This window comes from Narcine bancroftii, chromosome 3 (assembly GCF_036971445.1).
Source record: "Narcine bancroftii isolate sNarBan1 chromosome 3, sNarBan1.hap1, whole genome shotgun sequence".
In the NCBI taxonomy this organism is placed as follows: domain Eukaryota; kingdom Metazoa; phylum Chordata; class Chondrichthyes; order Torpediniformes; family Narcinidae; genus Narcine; species Narcine bancroftii.
In genome coordinates, this window is record NC_091471.1 from 221,563,598 (window position 1) to 221,586,045 (window position 22,448).

The 22,448-nt window shown below is 43.5% G+C and overlaps 1 long non-coding RNA gene across 2 annotated transcripts in view; it reads left to right on the forward strand.

Annotated features, from left to right (window-relative positions):
- Nucleotides 1-22,448, forward strand: part of LOC138756386 (uncharacterized) — a 77,795-nt gene that overhangs the window by 11,031 nt on the left and 44,316 nt on the right. Inside the window, exons 2-3 of one of the 2 annotated variants that reach the window (XR_011353038.1) lie at nucleotides 2,551-2,637; nucleotides 2,753-3,272. The exons of the other annotated variant lie outside the window; for it this stretch is intronic. This is a non-coding gene — a long non-coding RNA (uncharacterized lncRNA). The remainder of the gene's footprint in view (nucleotides 1-2,550; nucleotides 2,638-2,752; nucleotides 3,273-22,448) is intronic. 2 annotated transcript variants of the gene reach the window in all.

The following is a 22,448-nucleotide window of genomic DNA, read 5'->3' on the forward strand; positions in this document are numbered from 1 at the left end:
GTACATTCAAAACAGAGGTAGATCAGTTCTTGATTAGGAAGGAAACCAAGGGTAATGGCATAAGAATGGGATTAAAAAGGAAAGTAAATCAGCCTTGATGAAATGGTGGGGCAGGCTCAATGGCCAAATGACAAATCCCATTCCTAAATTTAAGGATTTTAACACAAAATTACTTTGATTATTGTAGGTTCAAAAGACACTTCCAAATCACTCAAAAGTTATTCCAGATGATTTTCAGATTTATTGTCAGAGTAAATACAACCCTGAAATTCTTTTTCCTGCGGGAGCGGCAGAATTATCACTTACTGGCAAAGCAAATAAACTGTACCCAATGTAAACATTTAAACAAATAAATGCAAACAAACTGACTGTGCAAAGAGAAAAAAATTAATAACATACAAAAATAAGAGTCCTTAAATGAGTTACTGATTGAGTTTCTCATTGAGGAGTCTGATAGAGGAGGAGTAGCAGCTGTTCCTGAACCTGGTGGTGCGAGTCTTGTGGCACCAATACCTCTTTCCTAATGGCAGCAGTGAGAACAGAATGTGTGCTGGGTGGCATGGATCCTTGGTGCTGATCTCCAATGGCAGCCTTCTCTGTAGATGTTCTCGATGGTGGGGAGGGTTTTGGTTGTGATGTCCTGGGCTGTGTCCACTACCTTTTGCAGAGCTTTCCACTCAGGAGTATTGGTGTCCCCACAATGCAGCCGGTCAGCACACTTTCCACCACACCTCTGAAGAAATTTGCCAGGATTTCTAACATCATACCAAACCTCATAAATTCCAGTGACTACTCCTTGGCACATAGGAAAGTTGATGAACACAAAGCTCTTGATCAAAAGGAAAGAGAGGAGAAAATGTGAGATTTCACAGAATTCTCTTGAAATTAATTGTAAATCAAAAGCACCAATTATGTACTCATCTCAGTACTCTTCTGAAGGTTACATCAATGTTGATATAAGAAAATAAATCTTAAAATCTACCAATGGTCAAGTTCAGATATATGCTCTCTGTGGTAAATCTGTGCAGTGAGAAAATAAACAATTTGTGCTCAGAGTTGATAATGACAGAGAGAGCAAATGTGGTGCTATTTCTGGCTTGAGGAATGGAAAAATCAGATGGACCTATCATTCCTGGCCACTGTCCAGAAATCTGGGAAATTGAGACCAGGATGACTTCTCTCTCTCTCTCTTTCAGTGGTTTCAAGAAATTGAGTACAGAGCAGTATTCTCAACCTTTTTTTTTCCTATTCACATACCACCTAAAATAATCCCTTACTAACCACAGACCACCCATGGCAATAGGCTGAGTGAGTGGAAAGATAAAGGCTGATAATCACTGCCCCTTTCCATCTCATGGTCACTCAGCCACCTGTCTCCTGCCTCTTGGGTGTGACTACCTGCTGTCAATCACCGTATCTGTCTCCCAAATGATCTAGATTTAATGGAACTCCAGCTTATTAACATGATTTGTAAAGCTGGATACACTTCTTGGCAGGTATAGTTATCAGGGATTTTCATGACTTCCTTAATTTCCCACATTCTATAAGTGGAGCAGACTGTTGCCCTGGCTCTCATTCCCATTACTCACTCTGCCCACATTAAAAATCCCTTAAGATCTCACCTGCACTTTCTTAATGAAGCCTTTTTATTTAAATTTCTCTATAAGCACAGAAACAGCCTTCTTTGGCATTCTAGTCTGTGCCAAACTTTTTTTTTTGCCTAGTTGCATTGACCTGCACCGAGTCCATAGCCCTCCATACTTCTCCTATCCACATATGTCCAAATTCCTCTTAAATGTTAAAACTGAGCTTGCATTCATCACTTCCACACTCTCTGTATGAAAAAGTTCCCCCTAAACTTTTCCCCTTTCACTCTTAACCCATGTCTTCTGATTTGTATTTCACCTTCCTTCTGCGAATAAACCTACCTACATTTCCTCTGTCTATCCCCTCATAATTTAAAAATATATTTATCATATCTCCCCTCATTCTTCAATGCTTCAGAGAATAAAGTCCTATCTTGTTTAACCTTTCCTTGTAACTCAGTTCCTGAAATCTGGGCAACACCCTAGCAAATCTTTGCACTCTTTCTACCGTATTGATATTTTTCCTGTAGGAAGGTGACCAAAACTGCACACAACCCTCTAAATTTGACCTCACCAATGTCTTATACAATTTTACCATGATATCCCAACTCCTATATTCAATACTTTAAAGCTCTCTTTAAAACCCTATCCACCTGTGACACCACTTTCAGGGAATTATGCATCTGTATTCCCAGATCCCTCTGCTCTATGGCACTCCTCAGTGCCCGACCATTTACCATGCGTGTCCCTTCTTGGTCTGTCCTTCCCCTCACACTTGTCTGCATTAAATTCCATCTGCCAATGTTCACCCCATTTTCCCAGCTGGACCAGATCCTTCTGCATGCTTTGAAAACCTTTTCCGCCCACAACTCCTCCAAACTTGGTTGCTTTCCTTTGATTATGATACCCTGCTAATTTTATTTCATTAGCTTGATCAATAATGCTCTTCATTCTCCTCACAAAGTAAGAGAAAGGACACCACGCAACTTTTGCAGGGGGACACAGGTGATGCTGCAATCTGGAGGAAAGCATAACTTGCTGGTTATAATAGGTTAGTAATTGCTATTAGAATAAACTGCTCTGTACAATTTAGGATCATTTTAATGTTTAAAAACTCGAGGTTACAGTCACAATAATTCCTGCTTTGCTTTGTATTGCAAATGAAGAGGGAACTAATCGTTGGCAGCTCGCATCTTCGGACGCGATGTCGTGTGCCCCTCCGCATTGTCGAGGGGCTGATGTTGGATGAGACGGTTCTCCGACCAGCATTCTGCACTGCGTGTGATCGCATCAACGTGTGCTTGTCGGACCCTGACGCCCGCTCACACCCCATCGTCTTGAGGCAGAGTCGCCAGCGAGTGCCGCAGTCACCCGGGCGCACGGACCTACCCGTCTTGGCAGCCAAGTCTACCCCCCTCCCCCACCCAATCCTCCATCTGCCTCATCCTTTCCCCTCCCCGAGCGTCCGTCACCCGAGTCCGACAGGAAGGATCCGCAGCACCGATGCCAAAGGAGAGCAGCGCCTGCAGTGAGAGGGAGGCGGAGAGCGGGCCAGCGCCACCCGAACGCCTCTCCCCACAGACTGGGGGAGTGGAGAAGATGGCCTCTTCTCCCTCCTCCTCTCCTTCCCCCTCCTCTCCTCAGGGAGGCAGGATCTCTCCAACCCCGCCACACCGCATTCGCCAGGTGGGTTCTAATGATCGCAAACACATTTTAGGGCCGGAGAGGGGGTGAAACAGTTCTCTCGCATTATTTATCCTGCTCAAAGGGGAGGGGAAAAGAGCGAAGAAACCTTTCGAAGCGCTTCATCCCCGAGGTGGAGTTGTTTGCCTTGAATGGTTGCGTTCGCCTCCCCTGGTCTCGGGGGCCGGGGGCAGCCCCGTGAGCGTGGTCTCGGCGGCCGGGGGCAGCCCCGTGAGCGTGGTCTCGGCGGCCGGGGGCAGCCCCGTGAGCGTGGTCTCGGCGGCCGGGGGCAGCCCCGTGAGCGTGGTCTCGGCGGCCGGGGGCAGCCCCGTGAGCGTGGTCTCGGCGGCCGGGGGCAGCCCCGTGAGCGTGGTCTCGGCGGCCGGGGGCAGCCCCGTGAGCGTGGTCTCGGCGGCCGGGGGCAGCCCCGTGAGCGTGGTCTCGGCGGCCGGGGGCAGCCCCGTGAGCGTGGTCTCGGCGGCCGGGGGCAGCCCCGTGAGCGTGGTCTCGGCGGCCGGGGGCAGCCCCGTGAGCGTGGTCTCGGCGGCCGGGGGCAGCCCCGTGAGCGTGGTCTCGGCGGCCGGGGGCAGCCCCGTGAGCGTGGTCTCGGCCGCCGGGGGCAGCCCCGTGAGCGTGGTCTCGGCCGCCGGGGTGGGGGCAGGTCAACCCTCACGACACGAAACTGGGTGGACTCGTCGCTTCAAATAGAGTATTCGCGCTGTCGTATCCGTGGCTGAAAATCCAGATCACAAGAAATCTCTCCGATTTGATAGTGAAACATGTTTATTTTGGGAATTAATCACTCTGTAAGAATCGTTGTCCGCTGTCTTTCTCATTTGTGAATGGGGCGCGGAAAAGAGAGGTATCCTGCCACTCGCACAGTTGAAATGGGCACGATTTGCCCAACACGCGGGATACTATTGCATGTGCGTCAGGTAATTTGGGGTGGCGAGCATTTGATCATTGCTGACAAATAAACGAACAAACCCGAAGGAGACCTGCAATTTTGATCCTGGAATAGGAGTCGAGAAGCCGCTCAGTTGTGTGCAAATTGCAGTTTCGTTTGCATTCGTCTAATGAACTCCTGCGAAAAGCGCGATTGCCCAGAAGTCGTGGCTGACACCGACAGCGCGAGTGATCGGAGGGGTTGACAAGGGGCGCATCTGCTGCCCTGTGCATGTTTTCATGGACGCGAGCAGCACATTGAGGGACGGGAACTTCAATATTTTGTGCCCAATCCCACTGAAAGTCTGAATTCTCTGAGCTACACAGTTTTAATGGCGTGGTGTGTCATCGTGACGAGCTGAACAATCTCTGCAAAAAAATGTTTGAAGTGTTCTAACATTTACGACTTTTAGAATAATTGTTTAAGTATTTGCATTTCAACATATTTTAATTAGATTGTAAGATTGATTTAAAAGCATTTCATTGACAAACTTTTAGCTTTTTAAGACCATTTATGCTGAATATACAAACTATAACCCCTTTTCCACTGGCCCTGGAATTAACCTGGAATAGACTGGGACAGGCTCCTGTGGAAAAGGAGCACTGTCCAAACACAGTGGAAAAGAGAGCTGAAAGTCACCCATTTCCAGTTGAAGGTCGAACACTCTGATCCTAGAGACAGTCATGATCAGTGGAAAAACAATTAGTTTCCCAGTTAAGGGTGGCCCAGTGGAAACCCCACAAAGGGCTTCCAATTCTGGGACACTGCGCGGCCAGTAAGTGGGATGCCAGTGGCTTTAAAGTAATAGCGTTGCCCACCTCAGTCATGAAACAAACCCATTGAACTTTATGCCCGACCTTTTTGATTTATGACATTTTGTCTTAGTATTTAGAGGTCCATAATTCTTTGATAAACAGAAGAATAACTGCATGTCTGTTTAGATTTCTCTAAAATGTTTGACATATATTAAAAAAAACATGCTTTTTTGTTTCCTGCCTTTGAGAAATCTTCTTCATGAATAGTCTATTTGATAACTGTGTTGCCCAGCTCACAGAACATCTAAGAAAGAGTATTGTCTGCAGCTCACATCAGAAGAGGGCAAATATTTGCCAAGGAGCTTAATGTAAGTGGAGGGATGGGTCAGTAAGTTTGCAAAGGACACAAAGGTTGGAGGTGTAATGGTTTGTGTCGAAAGTTGTCATAGGTTACAACAGGATGCAGAGTTGGGCAGAAAAGTGGCAGATGGAGTTCAATCCAGATAACTATAAGGTGATGCATTTTGGAAGGTCAAACTTGAAGACTGAGTACAGGGTTAATGGCATGGGGTTGGAGGATAATTAGGATTCTTAAAAATGTGAAAGAGCAGTGGGATCTTGGAGGTCCAAATCTATAGATCTTTCAAGTTTGCTGTGCAGGTTGCTAGGGTAGTTGAGAAGGCCTATGGTATGCTGGCATTCATTCATTGGGGGATTGCGCTCAAGAGTCATAAGATAATGTTGCAGCTCTGTAAAACTTAGGTGAGACCACACTTAGAGTATTGAGCTGTGTTCCATTCTCTTTTCAGAAAGGGTATGGAAGCTATGGAATGGGTGCAGACAAGGTTTATCAGGATGTTGTCTGGATTGGAGAGTGTATCTTATGAGCCAAGGTTAGCAGAATTAGGCCCTTTCTCTTTGGAGTGAAGAAGGATGAGGGGTGACTTATCAGAGGTTAAAAGAGGCATAGATAAAGTTGTCAGCCAGCACCTTTTTCCTGGAGTGAGAGTTGCAAACACCAAAGGACATCTGTACCAGGTGAAGGAGGAAAGTTTAGGGAGATTTCAGGGATGATTTTTTTTTAACAGTGTCGTGGGTAGCTGGAACACATTGCCAGGGGTGGTGGTTGAGGCTAGTACAGTAGGAACATTTAAAACACTTTTGGTCAGACATACAGATGCGTTTATATAAAAAAAAAAGGGTCATGAGTATGAGCTTGGGAAGGTTTAATTTAGCTGAGTAGGTTTAAATAGGTAGACGCATTGAAGGCTGAAGGGTCTGTATTGTGCTGTAATGTTCAATTGCATCTCCCTTTCCACCAACTCCTCCATCATCTGATCCAACACTCTGGTTTCCATCCCCTAAAGACCTTGTTTATATCCTCCCCAACAGCTCGAGAAAACTTGCCCACAAGGATGTTGGTCCTGATCAAGTACAACCTGTCCGTTTTGTACAAGTTGTATTTTCCCAAGTAGAGGTACCAAAGATTCACAACTCTGAACCCCTGCCCTCTACACCAATTCTTCAGCCATGCATTCCTCTTCCATATCTTCCCCTTCTTGCTCTCACTGGTGTGTGGCACAGACAGCAATCTAGAGATTACCACCCTTGAGTTCTGCTTTTTGGCTTCCATCCTAACTCGCTATATTCACTCTTAAGGACGTCATCCCTTTCCTATTAATGTCATTGGTACTAATGTTTCTCTTTTAATTTAGACCTACAGCATAGTAACAGGCCCTTTGCCACCCAAATTCCCAAATTAGTCTACAACACTGTTTGCTTTGAAAGGTGGGATAAAACCTGAGCACCCAGAGGAAACCCATGCAGACGTGAAGAGAATGTATAAACTTCTTACAGACAGTGGGTTGCTAGCTCTGTTATAGCATTGTGCTAACTGCTATGCAAACTGTACCATGACCTCTGGCTGGTCTCTCTCTCTCTCTCTCTCTCTCTCTCTCAAGTATGCCATGGACTCCACCCAATATGTCCTTGGCACCTGGGAGGCAACTAATGATCTGGGATGCTTCATCACCTTCATTTGACCAATGATTCCTCTATCATTGTTCTTCCCGAACTCCACCCCTTCCCTTCTGTGCCCCAGATCCAGACTTTGCGTGAGTGACCTGGCTACTGTGGCTTTCTCCTGGCTCATGTGCTTCAATTTGCATACTGTTGGAGAGGAAACAATGTTATTGAGGAGAATGGCCACAGGAGTATCTGCACTGACTGCCCATTCCCTTTTTTCCTTCTTGGTTCAATGTTGTCTTGCAAGCCAGCCTTGCACAAGCACTCCCAAGTCCCTCTGCACAATAGCATACTGCATGCTTTCACCATTTAAATAATAACCTGATTTCCTCTTTTACCTTCCAAAGTAGATGACCTCCCATTTACCAACATTGTGCTTCATCAGCCAGACACTTGCCCACTCAGTTAACCGATAATTTGTATCTCTCTGCAAACTGTCCAGATCCTCTGTACAATTTGCTTTTCCACTTAATTTAACATCATCAGTAAACTTGGATACACCACCCCTCTGCCTTATCACTAATGTATATTGTGAACAGTGATCGGTCTCACACCAATCCCTTTGGCACTCTGCTCAATACTGCCAATCATAGAAGCACCAATTTGTCCTGAACTCTCTGCCTTCTGTTGGTTAACTCTGTGCTGATACATTACCCCCAACTCCATGCATATTTATGAATTTCTTTTATGAGGCATCTTGTAAAAGCCTTCTCGAAATTGAAATATACAAATTCCAGCTATTCTCTCTGCTCTGTGCTTGTTCTTTCATCAAAAAACTCCAGTTAATTTGTCCTTCCTAAATCTATGCTGTTTTTGCCTGATGGAACAATTTCCATCCAAATGTCTTGCATAATATTTCTTAATGATTGATTCAAGCATTTTTCTAATTGTAAACATGACTTGCAATTACTTGCTACTTGCCCTAAAAGTTACCTGCTTAGAAAATGGTGTGAAATTTTGATATTTTCCATTTTGGTTGGGACCTGCCCAGGGTGCAAAGAATTTTGGTGTATTATCACAAACCGTTCTTTTGCCATTCTTTCAGTATTGTCGGATGCTTTCCATCACAAAATTCCTTGTTTTGCAGCAGCATAATTTTTGTAAACCACATTTCAAAATAAATAAAAATAGTGCAAGAAAAGGAAAGACAAGGCGAGGTAGTGCCTGTGGATCATTGATCATTCAGGAATCTTATGGCAGTGGGGAAGAAGGTGTCCCTGTGCTGCTGAGTGCTTGTCTTTGGGCTTCTGCACCTTTTCCTCGATGGTAGCAGAGTGAAGAGGGCCTGGCCTGGGTGGTGGGGCTCCTTGAGGCTAGAAGCTGCTTTCTTAAGGCATCACCTCTTGTAGAAATCCTTGATGGATTGAAGTCTGGTGCCCATGATGTTGCAAGCTGAGTTAACAACCCTCTGGAGTTTGTCCTGTCCTGATTCTAATTCTGTTCAAGGACTCAGCCTTTACCAACTCCTCCTCCCCCTCATAATCCAAGTGAGCCAAGTTATCTTGAGCCTCCCTTTTCCACTATATATATAAAAAAAATTAAAAAAAACTTCTCCTATCTTCTTTTGTTTTGTGCTAATTTGTTTCAGAATCTTTCATTCCTTCCTTTATTGTTGCTTGTGGTTCTTTATTTGCTTTTTAAAGTTTTCCCAATCTTCCAGTTTCCCACGACTCTTGGTAAATTTATATGTGTGAGATTTTAATTTGATGCCTTTCCTTGTTATCCACGGCTCTTGACTATTCTTTCCTTGTTTTAAACTGGAATATACTTTTGTTGATCACTGTGAAACATCTCTGAAGGCCTTCCACAGTTCCACCATATTGCTTGTGTTCCCTGTTTATGCTAACTAACTCCTCCCCATCCCATTGTAGATTCTTGTTTAGGCATAATACTGATTTTAGATCAAACAATTGCCCCCCTCATTTGGATGCGAAATCCAGTCGTACTGTGATCACTTTTTTCCGCGAGGATCTCTGGCAACAATATCATTAATTTTATCTGTCTCATTGCACAGGATTTTTTATTTCAGATAGGATGTTCCCTTGTAGATTTTGTGACATGCTGTTCAAAACAAAAAGCCATCACATGACTTCTACGAACTCCTCCTCAGGACTTCCTCAACTACTTTGAATTGCAAATTCTATGTGGAGCTTCAAGTCTCCCATGACAACTGTCATCCCATGTTAGTATTTGGTGGCCTGTTGATTACTTCTACCAGTGATTTTTTTTCCCTCCCAATTTACTATTCTTGATTTCTACTCAGATGGATTTAACATTTTGTTCTTAGAGCTTGTATCATTTTACACCATCACCCTGATCTCACCCTACCCCACCTCTCTTACCTTCCTAAGTATCATTCTGAATTACCTAATTCCCTTGGATATTTAATGCCCAGTGATCTCCATACTGCAATTACATTGATCCTGGTCCTACTGAGGGGCAGACCATCTGGTTTGCCCTGGTTATATATTCCCCAAAACAAGTTCCAGTTCCCCAAGGATCTGAAACCACCTCTGCTAAAGCCATGTTTACCTTCAAACTATTTTGCCATTTCTTTTCTGACCAGCGTGCCACGCAGAAACTGAGATTACAAACTTTGAGGTCACTGAAAGAAGAGGTTGTAACCAGGGTGATGGGAATCCCTCAGGATGATGGCTGCCTTTGGAAAACAGTGTCTCACATTGCATGTTTACAGTGGATGGAGGTCAGTGTCTGTGATGGATTTGGCTATGTTTGGCACTTCCTTCAGCCTTCTGCATTCCTGGACACTTGAGGTTCCAGATCAGGCTATGATATAACCGGTCAGTATACTTTCCATAGTACATCTGTAGATGTTCAATAGAAAATTCGATGACATGCCGGATCTGCTCAGACTTGTGCACAATTGCTTCAATGTGCTGGCTCCAGAAGAGTTCCTCTGATATGTGGACTCTCAAGAACTTGAAGATCAATGAAGATTCCTGGGCTTTCCCTTCAAGTCCACATCTTATCTTGCTGATGTTGAGAGCAAGGTTGTTATTCTGACACCAGATTCTCAATATCCATCCAATATTCTGATTCATCATTAACCAATATTCTGTCAGTAATGATGTTAGCGAATTTATGGATTGCTTTGGAGCTGAACTTGGTGACCCAGTTGTGAGTGCAGAGGGAATAGAGCAGGGGATTAAACACACAACCTCAAGAGTGGTGAAGAGGTGTTTGTTATGCTTATCTTCGTAGGTCAGGGAGTTGTATTCAAATAAGGTGGAAGTACATGCAATGCCCTGTCAAAGGAAGTAGTAGAGGTGGGGATGTCTAACTAACATGTGAAAGGCATTTAGATAGTTACATGGATGGGGAAGTTCAGAGGGAGATGTGTGAATGCAGGCAAATGAGACTGGTTTGGTTAGCATGTGCAAGTTGGGCCAAAGGACCTGTTTCCATGGTGTAGAACTTTGTGTAAAGTGGTGATTTAAGTAATCATGACTTCATGGAAATGATGCATGAATGCAAGACCTTCCATTTACTTGCTTGTGGACAAATATTTTGAAGAATGATAAAAGCTATTCTCAGGAACACTTTTTGAATGAATCTGTAAGCATCGAGAGATGAGGCTTCATCATATTCTACATCATTCTTGTCTTTGAAAAACGCTTGTTATTTTCAATGAGAACTTTGCAAATTCTGTTTATCCTGAAACTAAAGGAAAATCACCTGAAGTATATACAAGTGTTGTATTTCTGTCATAGTTGTCCCAGTTATTGCCAAGGAGAGTAAAAATCTCCTTGGCATGTGCAACATTCTGAGATATATCCTTGAAGTGTTTTGTGCTTTGTCTCTAATATACCTCTAATATTGGGGCATTTGACACTCCATCACTGTACCCAGGGAGCGGCTAGTTCATTGAAGTGTATGATTTGTACCTTTTCAGACTTCGTAGTAATGCGATGCCATTACTATTCCTTGTTAGCACAGGAAACATCAAGATTTTTCCTTTTTCACAAAGTATAGGAGGAGAAGGCCCATCGACTGCTCTGTCACTTCAATCATCAGCTGATCCATCCACTCCCATCCCAGATTTTTTTGCCCATAACCCGTGGTGCCCTGACTAATTAAATACCTGTCAATCTCTTCCTTAATTAAATACACCCAGTGACCTTGTTTCCACAGCCGCCTGTGGCAATAAGTTCCATAGACACATGACCCACGGACTAAAGACATTTTTCCTCATTTCTGTTTAAATTTGATGCCCTTTTATTCTGAAGTTATGCTACCTTGTCCTAGAATTCCCCTACCCTGGGAAACATCCTTGCCACATCTTCTCTGTCCAGGGCTTCTAGAATTTGCAATGCCTCTATGAAGTCCTAAAGTGTCTTTTGAAAGTCCAAGTACTCAACATCCACTGCATCTCCGTGTCTCCTACTTGTAATTTTTTTGAAAAGATCACAATAGGTTTGCCAAGCATGATTTTCCTTTAAGGAAATCTTACTGACTTAGGCCTATCTTTTCATGAACCTCCAGGTATTCCACAACCTTGTCCTTGATAATCAACTCCAATAGCTTCCAACCCACCGATTCCATGTTAATAGTTCTATAATTTCCTTGGCCCCTTCTTAAACTGCAGAGTGACATTCGCGATCCTCGGGTTCAACCGAACCATGCCAGACTACATTGATTCCTTGAAGAATATTACCAATGCCTCCATAATCTCTGCAGCAACCTCCTTCAGGACCCAAGGTGCATTCCATCCAGTCGGGAGACTTCTCTATCCTTAGACTATTCAGTTTCCCAGTACACTCTCTCTTGTGATCTTGACCACATTCTCTCCTTTTCTGAGAAAGCCAGGAGAGACAAGAATGCTACTTATGTCTTCACAGTGAGGACTGATCCAAAATATTAATTCATTTCCTTTGCCATCTCCTTGTCTCCCATTACAATTTCTCCAGTGTCATTTTCTATTGGTCCTATGTCTACTTTGCTCTCTTACTCTTTATAAATTTAAAAAGCTTATCGATTCCTCTTTGATATTACTTGCATTTCATAATTCATCTTTTCCTTCCAAATCGCTGCCTATGTTGTCTTCTCCAAGTTTTTAAAAGGTTTCCAGTCCTCGATCTTTTTACATCAGTGTTCACTCAGAAAACTAGCACAGAGTCATGGAAAGCAAGAAAAACAAGCAGTGAGGTCATGGAAGCCATACAGATTAAAGAGGAGGAGATGCTTGCTGTCTTAAAGCAAATAAGGGTGGATAAATTTCCAGAGCCTGACGAGATATTCCCTTGGACGTTGAGGGAGGCAAGTGTAGAAATTGCATGGGCTCTGGCCATGGGTGTGGTGCTGGAGAATTGGAGGGGAGCTTGTGTTGTTCAGTAACTCCAAAAGTAACCCCTTAGGCCGATGAGCCTGATGTCAGTACAAGTCCATATCACTTTATCTGTGATTTCGAAAATTGAAGATTTTTTTTTAACTGCGTATACAGTATATTTTCAGGTGTTCTAGAGAGAGTGAGAACGTGGCTCGGGGAGAGAGCCGCAGCATAGCCTGGGCAGGTGAGCAGGGAAAGATCCACAGCGCAACTCAGGCAGATGAGCAGGGAGACAGCACGGCTCAGGCGGGGAAGGCTAACCAGGTTAGGACTTTATTCCCTGGAGCATCGAAGAATGAGGGGAGACGTGATAGAGGTATTTAAAATTATGAGGGGGATAGATGGAGTAAATGTAGATTTACTTTTTCAACCGAGAGGAGATGAGATACAAACCAGAGGATGTGGGTTAAGATTGAAAGGGGAAAAAGTTTAGGAGGAACATGAGAGTGAACTTCTTCAGAGAGTGGTGGGAGTGTGGAATGAGCTGCCACCTGAAGTGGTGAATGTGAGCTCAATGTTAACATTTTAGAGAATTTGGACAGGTACATGGATTTTTAAGAGTTGGAGGGCTATGGACTGGCAGAAAAATGGGACATGGCAGAAAAATGGTTTGGCACAGTCTAGAATGGCCGAAGGGACTTGTTTCTGTGCTGTAATGTTCTATAATTCTATGTTTTTTGTGTTTTTTTGGGGAAGTTGAACTAGACAAGGACTGAGACATAAAATGATGGGGCCTTGAGATATGTTGAAGAGTAGAAAGACCTTTAGGTACATACATCATTCCCTGAAAGTGATGGACATGGTAGTGATGAAGGTGTGTGGCATACTTCCCTTTTTTTGGATGGGGATGTCTTGTTAAAGATGTGTGGAATGTTGGTGAGACGTAACTGTAATATTGTGCCGTTCTGGTCGCCAAACTAGGTTGACCCTGGGTAACGAACAGTTTCTGTTTTTATTGATGTCCAAAAATTGAATTTGCCTGGGAGTTAGAAAACACAAAAATTCAGTCGGCATGGTAACAATATCTCCACTGTATTGTAACAAGACAGATTGGTATGAGTGAGTATAACATTATGGGAGCTTAGGGGTGTCCATAAGTCAGGCATTCAAAACTGAGGAATTCAGAATCAGGAAAAATAATAGTGCATGAAAAGTAAGGCACTATGGAAAGGATGTGGTTAAGCTAGATGCGGAAAAGATTCACAAGGGTGTATCTAACATCTCCACCTTCTTGAAATTGACATGGTCCATACTTCATATATACCTCCACATTCTTCTCCTTGGTGAATATCCATATCCCTTGGCTCCACACCTAGATTATTCCTTTGGTCCTTCGATGGCTTGCTCTTTGCCCAAATATTCTTTTGCTCCTAATATAATGGCATAGATAAGGTAAATAGTCGTAGTCATTTTTTCCCCAAAAGGGAGGGACAATCTAAAATTTGAGGGCATGGATTTAGAAGCACAGAACGCAGCTGGACAGAAAACAGCCCATTTGGCCCCTGTGCCAACCATCTCCTTCGTCCCACTGACCTGCTCTCATTCTATAGCCCTCCAGTCCTCGTACGTCCACCTATCTATCCAATTTACTCATAAAACACAATCAAGCCACATTCACCACATCAGATGGCAGCTTATTCCACCCTCCCACCCCTCTCTGAGTGAAAAACTTACCCCTAATGTTCCTCCTAAATCGTTCCCCTTTCAACTTAAAACTATGACCTCTCATTTTTATCTCCCCCAATCTCAGTGGAAAAAGCCTATTTGCATCCACTCTGTCTATATCTTTCATAATCTTGAAAACCTTGATCAAATCACCCCTAATTTTTCTACACTCCAAGGAATTAAGTCCTAATCTATTTAATCTTTCCCTGTAACTCAACTCCTGAAGACCCAGCAGCATCCTAGTAAATCTTCTCTGCACTCTTTCAATCTTATTGATATCCTTCCTGTAGTTTGGCGACCAGAACTGCACACACGATTCCAAATTTGGCAGTACCAATGTCTAACAACAACTTCAACAGAACAACCCAACTCCTACTATACTTAATACTTTGATATTTATAAATGCCAAGATATCAAAAGCTTTCTTTACAACCCTGTCCACGAGTGTCACCACCTTCAGGGAACAATGTATCTGCACTCCTAGATCCCTCTGCTCCTCCACATTCCTCAGTGGCTTATTATTTATTGGATATCTCCTACCTTGGTTTTCCCTTTCAAAATGCATCATCTCACACTTGTCTGCATTAAACTCCATCTGCCACTTTCTGGCACATTTTCCTAGCTGGTCCTGATCCAGTTGCAAGCTTTGATAACCCTCCTCGCTGTCCACAATGCCTCCTATCTTTGAATCATCAGGAAACGCGCTGATCCAAATCACAACATATCCCATCCCAACACAGATCCCTGAAGCACGCTGCTGGCCACAGGCCTCCAATCTAAGAGGCAACCATCCACTACCACTCCCACACAGCCAATTTCAAAACAAGGGGAAAGATTTAAAAGGACCTGAGGAGCCCTTTCTTCACGCGGAGGGTGGTGGGTATATGGAATATGCTACTGAAGGAGATGGTAAAGGCTGGAGAATTGTAATATTTCAAAGATATTTAGAAAAGCATATGGACAATACAGTGGCAATATTGTTAAAATTTTGACTGATTATTTTTGCCAGCTTGAGGGCAAAATTGAGGTATGGACAGCTGTAAAAACGGAACCTTTTTGTTACTCAAGGACACTCTATATTCCTCAATGAACTTGTTTATTTGTAGTGCCTATTTCATTAATACATCTTGGCATACAAGATTAGCTGATCTTGCAATATTTACTTTTTGCTATTACAGGAATTTGCCAGCCTTGAAGCCTTGCTAATTATCTTTTAAAAGACTTCCACTTGTCAGATGTAATTTTATCCACAGTATATGCTCTTGGTCTCCTTGCCAAGTCTTCTCTTTTTTTGAATATTTTATTTCTAGTTTTTCCACAAAACTCCAACAATTATCAGTATCATCCACATCATTATCAATGATATCCACATGAATTACATTTCGTATTTGTTGATTCCTTCCAGTAGTCTTCTCATGGAATTTGAGTGTTTATTTTTTTTAAATCTCCCCTTTTTCTCCCCCCCCCCCGCCCCAATGTTTAACACCCAACTAATTACACTTGCACACAATGACTAAGATACTCACAACGAAGGTATGAAACTTGTATTTGAGGTTTTGTGGGCTTGTCGATTCACAGCAGCCTTCCTTTTTCTGCAGCTTTTCCTGGTTGGAATGGGATGGACCCCTTCCACTCCATCACCGATGGAGGGGTGAATTTGGAGGGTAAGGGTGGTGAGGCACAGTGGTCCACGCGACAACTGAGTCCCCATGTAGGGCTGTGAGACCTTCATAAAAGTACTATATTGTTTCCTTAAATTGTAGGAAATTTTTTCCCGGGGAACACAGCTCTGCATTTCTGTGTTCCAACATTCAATGCTCAAGCAGGAGTCGGACTTCCAGGCAACCGCTATACACTTCCTGGCCACTGCCATTGTTATCGTGATAAATTGGGTTTGAAATTTGGGCAGCTTCATTGTAAGTCTTGCATCCGTTATGTTTCCCAACAGGAAGAGATCTGCGTCCTGTGGGAACTCTTTGCTTATAATTTTTTTTCCCCAGGGGTTTGCCCATTTCCACCCAAAAGGGTCTCACCTTGGCACATGTCCAAGTTATCTGTGCCAGGTCCCCTCTGTACCATCAAAATCAGTCTTCCCCTGATCTTTTTCCATATCAACTTTGAATCTTATAAGATTCTAGTCATGTTTTTTCCAAAAGTGTTCCCCAATTGATACTTCCATCAGTTGCCCAATTGAATTTCCTCAGTAAGGTCAAGTACAGTGCCTTTCAGTTGGGATAGTTTGCATATTGTCCAATGAAAGCTTGCGATTTGCTTAAAAATGGTACATATTTAAAGCAAATAGAAAATTGTGAGATCACAGAGAATTTACATTATTACTATTTTGGACAACTCACACCAACTCAGGAGATGATCCCTCCACAACATCCTTCCTTTCTGCAGCTGTGATAGTCAACATGCCTTTGCCTCACAAGCCTAATTGAGTATTTCAAGGGGATTATAAAGTAAATTAATCAAGGTAAGGTGATGAATGCAGTGTGTATGGGCTTTTGTTTATCATTTGCCAAGTCCCCCATGGTAGGCTCATTCAAAAAGTCTTGAGGCATAGAATCTAGGGAACCTTAGCTGCTTGGATTCAAATTTGGCTTCCCTACACAAAACAGAGGGCAGTAGAAGATGGATATATTCTGCCTGGAGGTTGGTGACTAGTGGTGTTCTGGGTTCCCTGTTCTTCGTGATTTTTTTTAGTGTCTGTGTAATTGAGAGAGAGAGAGGCGCGCGCGCGCGCACACACACACACACACACACACACACACACACACACACACACACACACACACACACACACACACACACACACACACACACACACACACACACACAAATGTGTATAATAAATACCTGTATGTGTGTGATACAGGTACACAATCCTTTATCTGGACATCTAAAATCCGGCAAGTGGGGAGAAAGGTGGCAGCGCGAGTTCGGCGGATGAGAGACCGGCAGCACGAGTTGGGTGTGCAAGGAGGGAGACTGGCAGCGCAAGTCGGGCGGGTGAGGGGGGGGGCGGATGGAGACAGCAGGGTGACTGGAAGGGGATGGGGTGGATATGGCAGCTCAATTTGGGTGGGCTTAAATCTGGCTTTCCGAAATCCATAAAAATCTGAAATTCAGAACACACTGTCCCCCCAATGGTTCCGGATAAAGGATTGTGTGTGTGTGTGAGAGTTTATCTTTCTTTGGCTTGGCTTCGCGGACGAAGATTTATGGAGGGGGTAAAAGTCCACGTCAGCTGCAGGCTCGTTTGTGGCTGACAAGTCCGATGCGGGACAGGCAGACACGGTTGCAGCGGCTGCAGGGGAAAATTGGTTGGTTGGGGTTGGGTGTTAGGTTTTTCCTCCTTTGCCTTTTGTCAGTGAGGTGGGCTCTGCGGTCTTCTTCAAAGGAGGTTGCTGCCCGCCAAACTGTGAGGCGCCAAGATGCACGGTTTGAGGCGATATCAGTCCACTGGCAGTGGTCAATGTGGCAGGCACCAAGAGATTTCTTTAGGCAGTCCTTGTACCTTTTCTTTGGTGCACCTCTGTCACGGTGGCCAGTGGAGAGCTCGCCATATAACACGATCTTGGGAAGGCGATGGTCCTCCATTCTGGAGATGTGACCCACCCAGCGCAGCTGGATCTTCAGCAGCGTGGACTCGATGCTGTCGACCTCTGCCATCTCGAGTACTTCGACGTTAGGGATGAAAGCGCTCCAATGGATGTTGAGGATGGAGCAGAGACAACGCTGGTGGAAGCGTTCTAGGAGCCGTAGGTGATGCCGGTAGAGGACCCATGATTCGGAGCCGAACAGGAGTGTGGGTATGACAACGGCTCTGTATACGCTTATCTTTGTGAGGTTTTTCAGTTGGTTGTTTTTCCAGACTCTTTTGTGTAGTCTTCCAAAGGCGCTATTTGCCTTGGCGAGTCTGTTGTCTATCTCATTGTCGATCCTTGCATCTGATGAAATGGTGCAGCCGAGATAGGTAAACTGGTTGACCGTTTTGAGTTTTGTGTGCCCGATGGAGATGTGGGGGGGGCTGATAGTCATGGTGGGGAGCTGGCTGGTGGAGGACCTCAGTTTTCTTCAGGCTGACTTCCAGGCCAAACACTTTGGCAGTTTCCGCAAAGCAGGACGTCAAGCGCTGAAGAGCTGGCTCTGAATGTGCAACTAAAGCGGCATCGTCTGCAAAGAGTAGTTCACGGACAAGTTTCTCTTGTGTCTTGGTGTGAGCTTGCAGGCGCCTCAGATTGAAGAGACTGCCATCCGTGCGGTACCGGATGTAAACAGCGTCTTCATTGTTGGGGTCTTTCATGGCTTGGTTCAGCATCATGCTGAAGAAGATTGAAAAGAGGGTTGGTGCGAGAACACAGCCTTGCTTCACGTTATTGTTAATGGAGAAGGGTTCAGAGAGCTCATTGCTGTATCTGACCCGACCTTGTTGGTTTTCGTGCAGTTAGATATTATATATGACTTGAATGAAGAAGTGGAAAGGTGGGACAGTAAATTTGCAGATTATCAAAGGCTGGAGAAGTTGTGGATTGTGTTGAACCTTGCTTTAGGTAATGGGATAGGGACAGGATGCAGAGTTTGCGAAGAAATCACAAATGGAGTTTAATGTAGATAAATGTTCAGTGAAGCTCTTTGGAAGGTTGAGGTTGTAGGCAGAGGATGTGGTGAAAGGCAGGATTATTAACAATGAACAGAGTACAGGTCCATAGTAAGAGACAAAATTCTAAAACAGACAATGGATGTTTTTTTTTAATAAAATGAGCCTGAAAGTTCTTTGTGTTAATGCAAGGAACATTTGTAGAAAGGTGGATGAATTAATTGGTACCTTTTAACAGTTATATGCATCTTCCCCAGTCTCTCTCTTTTCTGATCCATCTGTCTCCTTTCCTTCAGCTGCCCTGCCTTCCTTTCCTTCTATCAGCGATACCTTTCCTAAGTCTTCTGCCCTCTTTTTGCTCTCCCTTTTCATACTCTTCTTCTACCCTCCCACCTGTATCCTCTACCTCTTGCATGTTAGCCTGTGCCTTCCCCTTGATCCTCCAAAATATTCCATATGGAATTTAAACTGAAGTTGGGGGAAGGATGTGGTTAAGAAGGAGATTTTAGAAGAAGAGCAGTCTGAAATTTAACTGGGTCTGGTTGTGTGAATATGGTAGGGTGAAGATTATTCCATGCTTTAATTGTGTGGGGGAAGAATGAATTGCTGTACACAACTGCCTTGAAAGATGGCACTACAAATTGGGTTGCATGTACTCGTCTGTTTCCAGCAGGCTTGGTGTACAACTGGTAATCTATATTGAGCTGGTATTTAGCATTTTGTAAAAGCAGGTCAGGCTTCACATCTGTCTTGGAGAGATCCCCACTTTAATGAATCCAAGAGCTTTGTATCACTCACTTCTCCTCCATATGTATTAGTGAAGAATTGGCCTGCCTGTCTCTGGACTCATTTGATGGTAGTAGTGTTTTTGTTTGTGTCTGGGTCCCATGCAGCAACTGCGTATTCCAAATGAGAGAAGTTGAACGATGATGGAAGTTGTGTCTCAGAAAATTTAGGACTCCTGTTTCCTTCACTGTTGAATGATGCGTCTGATCAGTTGAATGCAGATTGTTCTGGATTTTGATGCCAAGGTATTTGGTCTGTTTGGTTTTGTCAAGGGTGACACCCAGGATTTTGTATGATGTTATTTTTTCTTTCCGGTGACATGCATGGCTTCACATTTGGAAGGATTGAACTGCAATCCCCATTTCTATGACCATTCTATCATGCTATCGAGATCTTTTTGGAGAGCATCCTCATCATCAGCTGACTTATATTGGACTGTATACCAGTTGTGCGTGAATAGACTAGTGGTGGTTGTGAATTTTCCGTGACTGTCATTGGTGGGCCGAACACTGTGCCCTGGGGCGTACCACTTAACACTGACACCATTCAAAGATTTTTCTATTCGTGCACGCCCGCTGGAGACGTTTCATGAAGAAACTGGAAATCCATCTTTTCATGTCAGAGCAAATACTGTAGTTGTTAAACTTCTTAAGTAATCTTAGGTGGGGAATGACATTGAATGCTTTGGAGAAGTTGAGCATCACTAAATCAGTGGTAACCTTATTATCCTCCCTTCTCTCCTCCTCCTCCAACATTTTTATTTGGGTGCATGCTGGTGTGTCCACATTCCCAGTGAAGGGCTCAGGCTTGAACCGTTGACTGCCTTTTACTTACTGTGACCTGTTGACTTTCTCCAGCGCTTTTGTACTAGACCCAAGCACCTGCCAACTTTCTTGTTTAACTCCAGAGGAAGACAAAGGGTCTAATTAGAAGGGGGAAAACAAAAATATAGAAGGAAACTTACAAGTAACATGGCAACTGATCACAGAAGCTGCATGGTATGTGAAGAGAAAGAGACTAATTAAAGCAAATTAAGGACCCTTGCAGTCAGAATCTGGAGAATTTATCACAAAATGGCAGAGAAATTGAATAAATTCTTTGAAGGAAGATACACATGACATTCCAGGAGTACGAGGGATCCACATTACAACCATAAATTTTAAGTTTATTTGTCTCAAAATACTGAGACATTGTCTTCTGGCAACAGACTAACAGGTTATCTCTAACACTACATATAGCCATGTATAGAGCACAATTTACAGAGCAAGGGATTGCAATAAGGAAAAAATAAATTGGCATCAAAAAAGGGCAGCGAGAGTGCTCAGTAATGGGGTTCATTCAAGACCTACTGACTGCAGGAAAGAAACTGTCTTTATGGATGTTGGTGCATGGTTTCACACTCTTAAGCCTTCTCCCCAGTGGGAGGTGAGAAAAAGAGTGTGTCAAGGATCTTTCAGTATGTTGGTTATCTTTCCTTGGCAGTGGGAGACATGGATGGAGTCCATGAAGAGGAGGGATGTTATCCTATGTTCTGAGCTGCATTCACTAGTTTCTGTTGTTTCTTTTGATCTTGAGCAGAGACACTCCCATACCACACTGTGATGCATTAATTCAGCATGGTTTTGTTGGTGCACTTGTAGAAATTGTTTAGGGACATGGGTGCACATGTTGAACTTGGTTTTTCAAGGAAGTTGGTGTTCTTTCCTGATAGTCATGTCATTTGATTTATCCAAGATCAGATCATTGGTGATGTGCGTTTCCAAGAACTGGAAGCTATCTACCCTTTCAACTTCACCTCCCTTAATATAGCCAGGGTTTTGGACTCTTCCCCTTCTTCTGAAGTCCGTGATCATAATAGTGATGTTGAGAGTGGATATGCTGGCCCCATGCCATTAGACTTTCACTGTCTCTCCTGTATTCCATCTCATTGTTATTTGATAGCGGCACTCTATGTGGTGCCATTGGCAAATTTGATGATTGAATTGGAATGGTATTTAGCTGGGCAGTCATTGGTGTATAGAGGGAGCATAGTAGGGGCATTCTTGGGAAGTTCCGGTGTTGAGAGTGATTATTTCAGATTTATTCATGGAGAAGATGTTGTTACCCATCTTCGATGCAGTCTGTTAGACAGAAAGTCACCAATCCAGTTGTGGAGGGGGGCATAGTGGTGTAGATCAGCCATTCTCAATCCTTTTTGGGTGATTACCCACCCCTCCCCCCAGCCACCCAGGACTGTGAAAAAATCAAGTTTTAGTTTCTTTTGTACTTCTCTCCTACCAACTACATAGAAAACAGTTTTAAAAAATTGATATGAGGTGAAAAGAAAACAAGGCTGTGGCCAGTAGGGCCATAGGTCCCCATTGAGAATGGTTGTATCATCGCTTGGAGTGATTGATGTGGATGTCCCCTCCCTGTTCAAAACTAGCATAGAACATGTTCACTTGCCAAGTAGTTGATTTCTCTGTAGCTAGGCTTTGTATTCCATGAAAGCATGCAGTTTCTGCCATCATTGCTGCATATCCATGATGTTCTCTTGGGACTCCTGTTTAATTTGGGGCCATCTATTGGCTTATCTAATGGTCTTGTGGAGCTCTTGTATTACTTGTGGAGAAATTGATGGAAATTGCTACCAGTTGTGAAATTGTGAAATTGGATGGTGTAAAGGTTAAAATCTTGTGTTTTTTGTTCCTTTGTTAATATTGTGCCTGTCTCTTTAAGAAAAAGTATTGTTTGACATGTGACCATAGTGACGATGACTAATTATGTCATGATATCCAAGCAGACTAAGCTTGCATCTCATTCTTCGAACGATGAAGGGAACACAAGCTTGAGATAATTTTCTTTGAATTCGTCTTATTTCATCTTGCTTTGTCTTGTATATCTCTTTAAAGTTGAATATCGTTATATCTTTAAATATCGCCGAATGCTCTGTTTATTCATCATTATGAAAATCTTCACGCGAAGTTATGCAAAATGTTTATCTGTTTTATCAAAGAATTAAAGCTTCATGAAGCTGCATCTATAAAGTTTGGTTTATTGGATTAATAAGATA